The sequence below is a fragment of the Cricetulus griseus genome, chromosome 8 (assembly GCF_003668045.3).
Source record: "Cricetulus griseus strain 17A/GY chromosome 8, alternate assembly CriGri-PICRH-1.0, whole genome shotgun sequence".
Lineage (NCBI taxonomy): Eukaryota > Metazoa > Chordata > Mammalia > Rodentia > Cricetidae > Cricetulus > Cricetulus griseus.
In genome coordinates, this window is record NC_048601.1 from 96,268,159 (window position 1) to 96,280,087 (window position 11,929).

The window sequence follows — 11,929 nt, forward strand, 5'->3', positions numbered from 1 at the left end:
GACCATAAGGTTTTCCTGACTTCCTTTCCAGTTCCTCTAGACTCAGCACTGGAGTTATAGGCGCACATAAGAGCATGATTTTTGTCATGGATGCTGGTGATCTGAATTTAGGTCCTCTTGCTTCAGCATTCTTAGCCGTCTGGCCAATCCCTACATTACATCATTTCTTAGGAAATTTAATTTCTCTTTTCCTAATCTACCTTCTACCTGCAGACCACACACTTCCACTGACCAGATCCCTAGCACTGACCTCATCAGGAATTTCCCCTCCATGGTGAAGGTTACAGGAAGCCCCTGGAGCATGGCAAATCTTGAAGTGGGTCTTTGAGGATCAGTTAAAGCTAAGAAGAGAGAGTGTTTTAGGAACTCCAAGGAACACATGCTAAGCCAATCTGCAGACAACCATTCATGGGAAAGTGATTAAAGATACAGGCACTTGATCTCAGAAGAAGCTGCAGTGGGGTGTGTGTCCTGGATGAACCACTCCCATCCCCTCAGTTATTAACACAGTGATAACAGTGACTCCAAGCTGGAAACATCAGATTTCAGGGGAAAAGTCGAGTAGAGAAAAGTCCTGGGGTCAGCATCATTAAATTCACCCCCTTTCTTCTTTCTCATGAAAGAGCAAACAAAATAAAACCCACAACATGTAGCCTAAGATGGCAGGCACTCAGCTGCCAGATCCAATCTCTCGTGCTAGACTGAAGCCTGGGGAAGTGTGGGAAAGAGGTGGTACTGAAGGCACCAAGATGACCAGTGCTTCCCTGACACGGACTAAACTTCACACAAGCCGCCTCCTGACCTTGACCCCTGACCTCCCTTTCTTACTTCTGTCTTAGAAAATGTGCCATTTAAACCCTTTCTGCTCCTTTGAGATGCAACTTTGTAAGAATTTATTCCAGGAGCATCATTCTCTAGAACCTGAAACTGCTTCTTGCCAGTTTCATCCCTGGAGGAGGGTAGGGCTCTTGTCTTTAGTTTTCCAGCAGGAGGGGAATCTAAACAGGCAGAAGGTACCTCATTCCAAGTCGGAAGCCACCATCTGCAGTGACCCTAGGAGATGCTTGCTTTCTCTTTGGGTAAAGGCAACTCTCTCTCTCTCTCTCTCTCTCTCTCTCTCTCTCTCTCTCTCTCTCTCTCAAGATTTTGAGAGCCTAAATGCCTGTTGTTTCAGAACAACTGAGTTCAGACTAAGTGCACACCTCTCTCCCCTTTTGCAGACATCTTGAATAATAATCTTCCTTGCTCGTTTAATTTTGCCAGGTGGGTTCAATTATTTTTTTGTCTTGACAGAGAAAAGCTAACAGGAGGTCACCTCATGAGAGGTGGAGGGTGAGTCTGGACAGCTTCAGTGTTTTTGTCACATTTCCCATAGTTTAGGAAGTTAAAGTAGGAAGGCTGTGGAAATTCCCCAGTTCCACAGAGACCAAAGGGATTAATATTTAATCTTCAAAGGATGATGGCCATAGATGACACTAATTTGTAGCTGTGTGCAGGGACACCTGAACTTGGTAAATGTCCACATTTCCCGAGAGACCCATGAGAGCCAAGCAGGTTCTGTGCAAACACTATGTAAGTTCAGGGTCTTATGTTTCTGGGTTTTCTGGCTCTCCACTTACAGTGGTATGCTCTATTTGACCATTGCTGATGCATGGTCAGCGCCCAAAGGCAAGTAAGCATTCTGAGCTAAGCACAATGGAACCTGATACATGCAGGGTGCACAGCACTGGGAGATCTCACTTCCCAGGAAGCAGCCAATGACTTTGGCTTTGATCCGAAATTGAAGTTAGATACTCAGTTTCAGTAGAGACACTTACATGGCTACCCAATGAAATCATTGCAACTTCGAAGATTTCTGTGGTCTTCCTGGTATAATATATATCAAGCTTATTTAATGTATGTCTTTCCCCACTGTGTATAATGACCTCTGCACATCCTGTAAAGTCTAGTCACCTTTTACTACAAAAATATGTTCCATTGGGGCTTTAGATGATCTGGGATTTCCCTCTTTGTGCCCCTGTCTATTTGCAGTTTCTTCAGCCTTTTATTTTAAATCACAAAGTAATGTTAAATTTAGTGAAAGAGCTTTTCTGAATCTGTTGAGATAATGTGATTTCTGTCCTTAAGACTATTCATGTGCTTTATTACATTTACTGATTCGTATGGGGTAAACTACCATTGCATTTCTGGAATGGTATGTGATCTTCTCAATGAATTCTTGACTTCAATTTCTAAGCATTTAAACATATATATGTATGTTTACATGTGTGTGTTACCTTTGTGCATATATCTGCTCATGTGTACAAGTGCCTGTGCAGGTCAGGATAGATACTGTCTTCTAAGTTCCCCACAGTCACCATTTGAGGATATTTGTGTCTGTCCATAAGTCTGTCTATTTTAGCCATTGTGTTGTCACTAGCCTAGGCTATGGTGAGAATGGAGTCCTCCCTCTTTTGGGCTAGAAGCTTGACCCTGGGACCAATGAGCATCTGATAAAAATACTTGAGTCAGAAGGGTGATGTGTTCAGATCTGCATTATAACCAGTCACTGTGTGCAGAATGAGATGGCATTGGGGAAGACTTGGTCAAAGTGGACAATTGAAAGGCCATCAGCAAGAGGTGATGATGGCTTAGATTGGGATGGAAGCAATGGGAAAAATAATCCATGGACTCATGCCCTACTACTAAAACACAATTTGCTACCATGGTTACCACCATTGCTGCCACCATCAGCACTATCCTCTGTCGGCAATACCACTACCACTACTAACCATGCCATGACCATGCATTATTACCACAATTACTAATTTAATTACAGTGCTGCTATCATTATTCTCAGATCGTCCCTTGCTATTCCCATACCCTCCATGAGCTTTAGCTATGGGTCAGGCATTCTGCTAAACACCAAGGTAGATGGTCACATCCTGCCTCCTTGCAGACCTGTGGTAATGTATTAGCTCAATGTTCAAGGTAAGGACTCTGTGGTTCTAGGTTGCTCTCAGACTCAACACCAAGTCAACAGCACTGCTGCTTCTACCCCGACTTTGAGGCCTAGTGGCTGCTTCCCACCTTGCTCCCTTGACTGTTGTGTTCCTTTTTCTGCTGAATTCTCTACCACTATGCAAGAAATAGGATGGTGTTGGCTATAGTACATGAAAGTTCAATTATACTGATGAGTTTGGGGAATCTAATGTCTGCCAGGGAGAATGTCATTAATGGCACTGTGCCCCTGAAATTGGCTAAGATGATAGATCTTAAATGTTTTACACATGATCATGTTGAGGTGGTAGACACACCAATTAGTTGGGTTGTGATAACCACTTTACAGTACTTATGTCTATAAAGAAATCCTCTCAGGGTGTGGGTGTATGGCTCAGTGATAGAGTGCTTGCTTCACAGGTACAAGATACTGAGCTTGATCCTCAGTAATTAAAAAGAAAAAAAGGACATCACTTTGTGCATGGTAAATATATGTAATTTTTATTTGCCAATAACACCTCAATAAAAGCTAGAAAATTAAAATTTCTGAAGATGGCCTAGGTGATCTGACAGTAAACACAGAGATGATCTGGTCCATGGCTCTACTGACAGTTGCTTCTTGGGTCCCTGCTCTTGTCAGTTGCTACATTAGCTGATGCTCTGTGGTCCAGTGAGCCAACAGCATGTTCTAGAGGGGAAACAGTAAAGATTCCAGATCTGTCATGGGAGCCATCCCAGTAGTCCCCTGTCCCCTTTCTCTGCCTTACTTTCCTCCTATCATCCACAAGTGAATTTTGTTTATATTCCAGACTTCAATCCATCCATCCATCCATCCATGCATCCATCCATCCATCCCATGAGAGGAGACTGGAAAGGCTTTGCCTGAGTATGGGTTCCTTCTCCTGAAATATCCATGGATACTACCAATAAAGTATCCCATGGTCCCATGTTCTAGAAACTCAGATCAACTCAATGACACAGCTTCTTTACTTCTTTGCCAGAGAATTCCACAGAGCCTTTACCAAGCTCATGGACACTGGCAGTTTCTAAGAGGAGGATGTTACTCACAATTATCCAAACTCAGGGGTTTCCCTGATATGCACAGGATATCAGATACAGTCCTATGGGGTGCCAGGCACAGTGCTCAGTTGGGTTTGTTCAGGGAGCAGCCTGTGAGGACACTCCAAGGCCTGCTCCTGTGCCTCTGATTTCCCACCCCTTTGGGGACTTGTTTTAAAATTTACTATATAACACAGGTGTGTATTGTTTATGGTCTAATGAAGCCACTGGAGATCAAAATGCAAAGCTAGCCACAGCTATAAAGCCTGGCAGTGGTGGCACATGCCTTTAATCCCAGGACTCAGAGACAGAGGCAGATAGATCTCTGTTAGTTCAAGGCCACACTGAGCTACACAAAACTGATCCAGTATAAAAGAGAAAGAGGTCACACAAAGGTGACCTCATGACTTGGGATCACACACTTTTTAATCCCAGCACTAGGGAGGTGGAGACAGGAGTTATATATGGATGTGTGGAGAGGGGAATATAAGGAGGGAGGAGACAGGAACTCGGGGCTGGCAGTCTGAGACTTGGTGGAAAGCAGTGCAGTCAGCATTGCACTCTGAGGATTCCTGGAGACAGGATCACTCATTTCACTCTGAGGCTGCGTTGCTTTTCTGATCGTCAGCTTCAAGCTTCAAGTCTTAGGGTTTTTATTACTCATGTTACAGATGTGCGTAATAAAAGGGTGAGAATCTCGTTACTCTCCCAAATCACTACCAGAATCTACCCAGTCAACTCTGCTATACTGCAGCATGTACTTCCGTTAACCATTACCAGAGCTTCTGTGAAAGCTGGGTTATGGGAGTAATACTCTCTGGAACATTAGTGACATAGTTAAAAAGTTGGCAGATTATAAAATAGTGGCTCATTCCACAATGTTAAATGGTTAGGTAGTGCATGGATGGCACAGGAATCTTTCTTGCTTCCCTTCCAGAGCCTGCTGTTGGCTCACTGGCCCACAAAGCATTGGCTAAGGAGCAGGGACCCAAGGAGCAACTGTCAGTAGAGTGTGGCACTTGGCTTTTAGAAATTCTGGAGATTGCCTGTGGACCAAGTGCTGAAAAGATCTTAGCTGTGAATTATGGGAATGTGGTGAGGTCAGAGGTTACAGCAGGTGTGGATGTGTAGCACTTACGAGGCAAACTGGGGCAGCAGGAGACCCTTGAGGGGACAAGAATGTGTCATGTGTGTCATGCTTTTTTGATACGTGTGTGTACTTATCTGTTATGTGGTCCTCGGCTAAGCTGGAAGCTGATTTCTGCATTCACTTAGCATTTCTTGTGGGGGAAAAGTTCAGCATGAGAAATGAAAGATTCTTATTTTACTCAGAGTGTTCCCCAGTACATTCATTACACGTGCTGGAACCACTTTGTGTCTTCAGTTGAGCTTCACGTAGTAGCGCTGACTGGAGTGTGGGTATTTGACAGTGTTTCTTAACAGCTTCCATTCTGTGTGTGCAACAACCAACACCTCCCACAGCACTCTGCTGTTCCTTGAATACAATTATACAGTTCTAATATGTGCCTTTTTATTCTGTATAATTTTACTTTATTATACAGGATAGCTTCTTTCTCCACCACTATATGCAACAGTGTCTTGCTCTTTTCTGTGGTTTAGTTTTCCCAGTGTGTAGGTATATCACAACCCAGTTAGCTTTCCTCTACCACTTACCCAAGTTTCTACTGTATTTTCTACTGTAAGTCACACCAAAGATTGTTCCTGCAATCATGGTCTTTGATGAAGAGTGTCCCAACTTGCCAGAGTAAGTACAAAGCTACCTTTACAACAACAAAAAAGTCAGCTGATGGATGATTATGCTTCTTTAATTCTTTAGAAATCTAAAATCATAGGTCATGCAACTCACTGGACACCCAAGGAAAGCTAGGACTTTCTAAGGCAGTGGTTCTCAACTTTCCTAATGCTGTGGCCCTTTAATATAGTTCCTCTTCTTGTGGTGACCCCAAACCATAAAGTTATTTTGTTGCTATTTTGTAACTGTACTTTTGCTACTGTTATGAATTGTAATATAAATATCTGATATGCAGGATATTTGGTATGTGACTCCCAAAGAGGTTGCAACCCACAGGTTGAGAATTTCTTGAAGGAGAGCTAAGATAAGAGCTCTTGTCTCTTCTGGGCAGAAGATACCATACAGGAGACACTAACATTTCTAGTAAAGTATTCAAGCCCAATGTGGACTGTGATAAGATTATAACATTCCCCAGAGTAACAAAAACTCATCCTTAAACTCCATTGACCTTGGAAAGGTGCTCTTAAGAAAGGCAGGAAAGTCCTGGGAAAGCCTTCCTCACTGTGCAGAGATGGGAAGGGTGGGGACTGCAGCAAAGACTTGGAGCCCCTGTGTTCTCATTGCCCATATCCCATTTAGATCAGAAGCTGTAAGCCTCAGAGGGAAAATGGCAAACCTTGTCACCCTTGTAACACCAGTGAGAAACCCCCATGTCTTTAAGAAAGGAAGAGGAAGAAGCCTCTTTCCTAGTGGAGGGGATCAGACCATTAAAGATCTTCTGCCCCTGGGAGTAGAGCAGGGTTCCTGAGAAGACCCTGCCCAAGGTTTAGGGCCACACTCATAGCCAAGATTCCAGTTGAGTCAGAGCAGCAGAGAACTCTCCACCCCAGCCTAATTGTTATTAGGCAACAAGCAAGTCTGGGACAGGGGAGAATATGGAGAAAACTCTGTGAGATGGCCATGGGAAAAAGATGACTGTAGGTTGGGTGGATTAGACATCTGGTCACCCAGCCCCATGCCTAAGCATAAGGAGTCACTAAAGGATTTGAAGTCTGCCATATTCTGAGAGTAACCATAGTAACACATATCCAATCCAACTAAATTCTAACTGGGACAACAGAATTCCCTGGCACATAAACTAAAGGCTTAGCCAAGAAAGAGACGAGGCACAAACATTCTTTGCCTCATTCTCTGCTAGCTCCATATGATGTTTAGATTTCAACAAAAATTACAAGGCACAAAAAGTAAAAACAGCACACCGTTAAGAAGTGATGTGACAGACAGAACCAAATCCAGATGTGACACATGTGGGGGCCGTCAGCTAGGGTGCGCATGGTACCTAGGATTAAGGTACTTAAGGGTTGTAACAGAGAACATGGTCTGTCCTTTGGGAAGGTGAGTGATTTCAGCCCAGGAATGGGATGCAGGAAAATAGGATGAAAATGCTCAGGAGAAGTATCAGTAGGTGTGATGCAAGAGAGAGAAGATGTGAACTAGATACAGGTCAACAAAAATAGCCCAGACGGAGCACAGTGAGAAAACAGAGCAGAAAATTCAAAAAATGTGGGGAAATAGAAAGTGATATACACATGAGTAGAGTCTCAAGAGGAGAAGGTCAGAAGAAACTCGGGAGAGAGAATGATTGAGACTTCTAAAATCAGCAGGGAGGCTAAACCACAGGTCTTACACGTCTGAGAAAATCAACAAAAAATGACTTAAACCTAAAAAGTATATTCAAATTGCTGAAGACCAGTCACAAAGAAAGATCAGAGACAGAAATAAACACATCTTATACAGACAAACCATGAACACAATGGCTGATATCTCACCAGAAACCGTGTGCTCTGTCCTGAACCATGTGTCTCCCATGTTCATATGTGGTAACCCTAACTCTTACTGTGACAATATTTATATTTGACCAATTTGCATGTAACAAAGATTAAGTGAAATCATAAGAAGGAACTGGATCCAATAAGACTGGTGGTTGTCTCTATGAAGAAGAGTGGACAGCAGAGGTCTGCCCTGATACACATGGGAAGGCTTTGTGATAACATAGCAACAAGGTAGTTTCCACAAGCTAAGAAGAGTGCCCTCACTTGAGTCTGGAACTTTTTTTTTTTTTTGTTTAACTGTTTTTTAAATTTAAATTAGAAACAAGCTTGTTTTACATGTCAATCCCAGTTCCCTCTCACCCCTCTTCTCCCCTGCCCCCCACTAACCCCCTATCCCATCCCCTGAGTCTGGAACTTTTACCCTACACATCTTTGGAAAGCAAATATCTGTTGTTTTGCTTTACTGAGCAGTCTAATGCACCATGCAAGCCAGGAGGCAGCAGAGAAGCATATTTGATATGCTGACTGAGAAAGGTCGTTGGTCGACTTGGAATTCTTTTTTTTTTTTAAACCATTTAATCTCATCTGTATTTACCTTTTAAAGCAGAATGTGATTGGGCACTATATTTCCATTCACAAGCCTTGCTGAGTTACAAGACCTAGGGAAGCTCAGTTTTGCTCTCAGTACTTTGAAAACAAGCCAAATGGGGAATTCCTCAGTAGTTTTAGCTTGTGTATTTACTTTTAAGACTAGTACATGCAGAATTAACTACAGGAATGAAAATTTTTAAGATGAAACTTAAGCCATCTTAATTTTTTCCTTTTAAACATGAAGCTATCTTATAACACTTCCAAGTGACAAATTATTTGGTCTACTAAGGAATCCAGCTCAACATCTAAACACTTAAGGGCACGAAGTTATTAGGTTACATTAAACAACAAATGTTCTACCAACCCGTTGAGTCAAACCTAGAGTATCACAGTATCACAAGCGGAAAGAAATTTTATCTTCACCTTAGTTTTCATGCCACACAGATGTTTTAAATGTTAACAAAAATAAACAAAATTCCTCAAAAATATATTATCAGAAGGAATGAAAGTAAGCATCAAACATATAGCTCTGGTGAAGCTTAGTCTATTTCTTCCATTTGTGATGTGTCATCATCTCCTTCCAGAGGTGGCATTTCTTCAGTTACAGCAGCACTGGTATCATTCACAGTAGGACCATCTTCGTCAATATCTAGGCCAAGCTTGATCATCCTGTAGATCCTGTTAGCATGTGTCTGGGGGATCTTCCAAAACAGGAGTGTAGTTTCATACAGCAAGATCACCAGATCCTTCACAGGCTTGTCATTCTTTCAGCCTCTGCCTTTTGTTGTAGGGTTTCAATAACGGAGTGGTCAGGGTTTATCTCCAGGTGCTTCTTTGCTGCCATGTAACCCATCGTTGAGTTGTCTCTGAGAGCTTGAGCTTTCATGATTCTCTCCATGTTGGCTGTCCACCCAATACACCCAATACAATACAGCCAGGGGACGTCACCAATCGGTTTGATACAACCACCTGCTCAACTTTTTTCTCCAAAGCATCTTTCATAATTTTGCAGAGGTTTTCAAATTTTGTCATTTTCTCTTCCTGTTTCTTTTTCTTCTCATCTTCTGGAAGTTCCAATCCTTCTTTGGGAACAGACACCAAGGTCTTGCCCTCAAACTCCTTCAGCTGTTGCATACAGTGCTCACCAATGGGCTCAATCATATGGATTACTTCTAAGCTATGCTTTTGGAGATGCTCCACAAAAGCCGAGTTAGCAACTTGGTCCTTTCCTTCATTCTGGTGCAATAGTCCTTGAGAGAAACCATCTCATCTCCAGAAGCAGAGGTGCAGTATCGCAACAGCTCTGAAAGCTTCTTCTGATTTTGAGAGTCTTCATGAATTCCAAGCTTTATATTTTTTGAGAACTGCTCATAAAACTTTTTGTAGTTCTCTTCATCTTCTGCCAGTTCAGCAAATAGTTCTAAGCATTTCATGACCAAATTCTTTCTGATAACTTTCAAAATTTTGCTTTGCTGCAACATTTCATGGAAAATATTTAGAGGAAGATCCTCAGAATCCACCACTCGTCTAATGAAATTTAGATACTCAGGGATTAACTTCTCACAGTTATCCATGATGAAAACTGCACACATACAACTTGATGTTGTTCTTTTGCTTTCTGTTTTCAAACATCAAAAGGAGCACGTCTTGGGACAAAGAGAAGGAATTACAATTGTCCTTCAACAGAAAAATGCTTTATTGCCAAATGTTCTTCCCAATTGTCGGTTAAGCTCGTGTGGAACTCTCCATATTCTTCATTAGTAATGTCGTCAGGATTTCTGGTCCAAATAGGCTTTGTTTTGTTGAGCTCTTCTTGGTCAATCTTCTTGTTCTTGTTCTTGTTCTTGTTCTTGTTCTTGTTCTTGTTCTTGTTCTTGTTCTTGTTCTTGTTGTTCTTCTTCTTCTTCTTCTTCTCCTCCTCCTCCTCCTCCTCCTCCTCTTCCTCCTCCTCCCTCCTCCTCCTCCTCCTCCTCCTCACCATCCTTCTTCTTCTTCAGAATCGACATCTTCTATTTCTGGCTTGTCATCAGATTCCTTTTCTTCCTTTTCCTTCTCTTCCTCTTTATCTTCTTCTTCTTCAGCTTCTTCATTAATGACTTCCTTATTGAGTTCCTTCTCCACAAAGAGAGTAATGGGATAGCTGATAAACTGAGAATGTTTCTTTACAATCTCCTTTATTCTCCTTTCCTCCAAATATTCAATTTGGTCTTCTTTCAGGTGTAAGATAACCTTTGTTCCATGACCCATTGGTTCACCCGAGGCAGTCCTCACTGTGAAGGATCCCGCCCCCCTTCTCAGCAGCCAAATACACAGAGTAAATACCAACACCAAATTGGCCAGTCATAGAGATATCTGCACCAGCCTGCAAGGCCTCTATGAAGGCTTTGGTGCCAGACTTGCCAATAGTACCAAGGTTATTGATCAAGTCAGACTTGGTCATTCCAGTTCCAGTATCCACAAGTAAGGGTTCTTACTTGTTTGTTGGGAATAAAATTAATGTGCAGCTCCTTCCCAGAGTCAAGCTTACTAGGGTCTGTCAGACTGTCGTATCTGATCTTATCCAGAGCATCTGATGAATCTGAAGTGAGCTCCCTCAGAAAGATCTCTCTGTTTGAGTAGAAGGTGTTGATGAGCAAGGACATCAGCTGGGCAATTTCTGCCTGGAAGGCAAAGGCCTCAACCTCTTCCTCCTCCATTTGTTGGTGTTGGGGCTGGGTTTCCTCAGGCATCTTCCCCGAGTGACCACGCACGAAACGTGACAACACTGAAGCAGCTCGACTTGGAATTCTATACCCTTCAAAACTATCTTTTAAAATGGAAGAAGATATAGGCAAAAACTGAGAGAGACTGGTTGCCAGCACACCTGTACTTCATGAAACGAAGTTGTTTAGGCAGAAGAAGTATTATTGTTGACCAAAATTTTAATGTATGATAATAAATGAAGGTTTTTGGAAATGACATAAATAAATACACATAAAATTCATTTTTCTTATTCTTGTCTGCCCTAAAGATAACTGGTTATCTAAAGCCATGCCTATACTAGTGTATCCCGCATACATACCAAGTGTGTCAGTGATGTTGGGATGGAGGGAAGGTCACGTGTATATTGTGAGAAGGCCCTCATGCTGCATATTATATGATGAGAAACCACTTCAAGACAGACTCTAAAGTATTAAAGAGATGATGCAAGCCTTAGTGTAAGCATACAGAATAAAAACCAATAAAGAAGCCTATAGGGAGGGTAAAATGTAATCAGGAAAAACACCCAATTAATCCAAAAGAAGGCAGAAAATGGGATAAACCGAAAGAAGAGGCAGAAGCAACTTAAGTATATGTTGACAGACTGATAGGCAAAATAGATGATAGAAAGATGATAAATGAGACATAAATTCAGTAGATTATTACAATTTTAACATTTTTATCTTTATTTTATTTTATTTTTTTAACAAGAGAAACTTTACATTTATTTTTCTTTCTTCAAAGGATTCTATACATTAATTAAGTTTAGATAATATGATATTAGAGAAATGCCTAACTGCTTTGTGTACAAATTATTTACACAGTAGCATGAGTGATTAATTTTAAATATTTGTAAGTGTATGTGTATCTATGTGTCTGCATGTATGTTCTGGATGTCCCTGCATATGCCTCTCAACAATTCAGTGACTTTCTGGTGTCCTGGAAGATTTCCCATACCACTGGCATTCCCCACAAT

At 41.8% G+C, this 11,929-nt stretch overlaps 1 pseudogene; it reads right to left on the minus strand.

Annotated features, from left to right (window-relative positions):
• Positions 1-8,753: 8,753 nt before the first annotated feature.
• LOC100774901 lies at positions 8,754-10,943 on the minus strand (annotated as a pseudogene).
• Between the last annotated feature and the right edge of the window lie 986 nt (positions 10,944-11,929).